The sequence below is a fragment of the Gavialis gangeticus genome, unplaced genomic scaffold (assembly GCF_001723915.1).
Source record: "Gavialis gangeticus isolate Ggan-Ray unplaced genomic scaffold, GavGan_comp1, whole genome shotgun sequence".
Taxonomy (NCBI): Eukaryota; Metazoa; Chordata; order Crocodylia; family Gavialidae; genus Gavialis; species Gavialis gangeticus.
In genome coordinates, this window is record NW_017729011.1 from 18318189 (window position 1) to 18320750 (window position 2562).

Genomic DNA, 2562 nt, shown 5'->3' on the forward strand with positions numbered 1-2562 from the left:
TTTTTTTTTTTTTTTTTTTTTTTTTTTTTTTTTTTTTTTTTTATTTCAGTCTTCCTCATATGGTTCAAAACAGATTAGGAAAAGAAGGAGCAGAGTACTCCATTTTCCTATGTAAGCATATTAAATAAACATTAGATTAGAACAAGTATGTTTTAAAATATCCCTCAGCTGAACTAAAAAAAGACAAATGGAGAGCTTTTGTACTCCACAGTGATATGAGCATCAAGACTCAACTAAATGTTTTTTAATCAAACTTCAGTCGCCAACAGAACTCTTGGAATATGTTCATAAAAGTAAGTTGCAAATCACCTGCTCTTGAATCCAATGGGAAAAAAAAATAATCTCGTTAGACCCGTTACCTTATCTAAGTATTTTATAAGGAAAATACTGTAATTCTTACAGGCGAGTCAAACGGCAAGAAGCACAGCCCTGTGAAAGACTAAAGTTTATTGAAAGTAAGCATTTCCTATTCTAAAAGCAAGTGTTTTTGTCCCCTGTGACTCTTCTGTCCAAACGAGACAAAATGACCCTTATGTATGACTATTATATTTTCAACTCCATCTGAAAACTCCATGATAAAAACTCTTTTTTGAACTGTATGCCACTGCCACCCACACTAAATCTTTTAGGCCCCCCAAGGACACTGTCACAGATATTGTTTCCTCAACTGACCTGCTGAATGATTGCTGAAGGCAGGGTTACTGTTTTGCATAACAGACTATTCACTTATAAAGATTGATTTCGGTGACCAGGTCTTCCACTAGCAAAAATGATGTAAACATTTTTTTTTTCTAGTTTAAGCAAACTAGGCTTTGATACAAATCAGCACCCTTGCATTTCAGCTCTACATTGTTCCAGTCTTTGTTTTAATCCAGAAGCCATTATTGAAGTCAAATGGTTGTTTACAAAGCCAGAGCATCTCTAATGGAACAATGCACCTCAGATGACAGCCCTCATCTCATATTTAAAGAACCTGCATAAGCTTGAAGTGCTGAATAACATGCTAGAAAACTGATAGGAAGTTAAAAAAAAAAAAAAAAGAAAAGAAAATCACTTGAAGTTCAGTGACTCTTATGACTTATGTATGAAATGTTCAGATCACATTTAAGTCAGAACTTCAGCAGCTCAGACTATCTCATTTGGAAAGCAGGTTCTGCTAAAGCTAGCTAGAAGATAATTTACAGAACAAAAAGAGAGTCTCTAATCAATTGCTTTAGTTCCCATTTAAACACTGCCCTACTAAGCTTGTAGTGTTATCAAGCTTTGTGCTAGTGCACTACCAACATGCAGCAAAACCCCTAAGGACCAACCAAAAAAACCCCCAAACCCAGCGGGTAGTGACCTATCTGCATCAGCTGAATTCTTTAGGGCAACATCTTTCACTGGACCAATTACATAGCCAGGATAAAACTAGGCAAGCTTTCCAATGCAAGCCATTCTTCGAAGAAAAATGTCTTATGCAGAAGCCGGTCTAACTCTACCCCTACTACACAGCTGGCCCAAGACAAGCAATCGCCCTAAAAGGTCCTCGCCTCTTGCATCATGTGCGGATCGTCGCAGTCACAACACAGCTCTCGCTCGACTGCCAAGTGCTGACTTTGCCACGGCGTCATCAGCCCTCGAAATCAGTGGCCCCACGGGCAGTGCCCAGACCCAACATGTGCGCGTAATGGGCCCTGATCAGGGGACAAAGTGGGGGCCAGGCCCTAATCCAGCAGTTGCCAATTTGGGATTTGGGGGGGGGTGTCACTGCTACATTTTCCCAGCTGGTGGGGAGGCCCGGGGGGGTTGACACCATGGCTCACCAGGCTGTATCTGGCTAGAGGTCAAGCTCCTCCATCCTAACTTGTTTTGTACCAGCCTGACCCAGCACCCCCCAACCACCATATGTGGGACAGAGGGTGGGCGAGGGCCAAGCCACGCTGCAAAACCCCCCGTTTCCTCATTTCTCTCCTTTATCCACCTTTAAGGTTTTCAGGGGATTGATTCTGCAAGTCTCCCCGCAATCCGTGACCCAGTCCCAGCGCCCCGCGGGCCGAGAAACGCTGCTCCCCCCGCGAAGGAAGGAGCGGGGCGGTCGGGCCTGCCCCCCCTTCCAAAAAAAACCCTCGGGCACCCCCAGCCCGGGGGGAGGCCGCAAGCAGGCCCCGCGCGAGGTGAAAGGGAGGTTCACGCCAGGGTGTCCCCCGAGGAGGATCCGCAGTGTTCACCCCCAGCCCCGGCCGGGCCCCGCGGTGCTCACCCGCCTCCTCCGCCCCGTAGCTGTTTACCGCCTCAGCCCCGCTAGCCCACAGGGCGCCGCCATCTTAGCCCGGCCTCCCCCCCCGCCCCCCAACAGCGACTCGGCTTCGCTGCGGATCCCTCCGCCGCGGACAAGTAGTGCGCGGCTCGGCTTGCCCGCACCCGGCCTCGCCGCGGCCCAACCCCCGGTGCAGCCTGCCTGTGGTCAGGGAGCCGCTGGCGAGTCGCCGGGCCTCGCGGAGGCAGCCGGTTTCGGAGGGAGTGGAAGGGGGCGCGGAGGTATCTGCGGAGAGGGAGTGGAAAGAGGACAAGCCTTGCAAT

At 48.5% G+C, this 2562-nt stretch overlaps 1 protein-coding gene across 1 annotated transcript in view; it reads right to left on the minus strand.

Moving 5' to 3' along the window:
• TSC1 (tuberous sclerosis 1) overlaps positions 1–2335 on the minus strand; it is a 33734-nt gene extending 31399 nt beyond the window's left edge. The window contains exon 1 of the mRNA XM_019510718.1: positions 2243–2335. The gene's annotated coding sequence lies outside the window, so the exon portion shown is untranslated. The remainder of the gene's footprint in view (positions 1–2242) is intronic.
• Between the last annotated feature and the right edge of the window lie 227 nt (positions 2336–2562).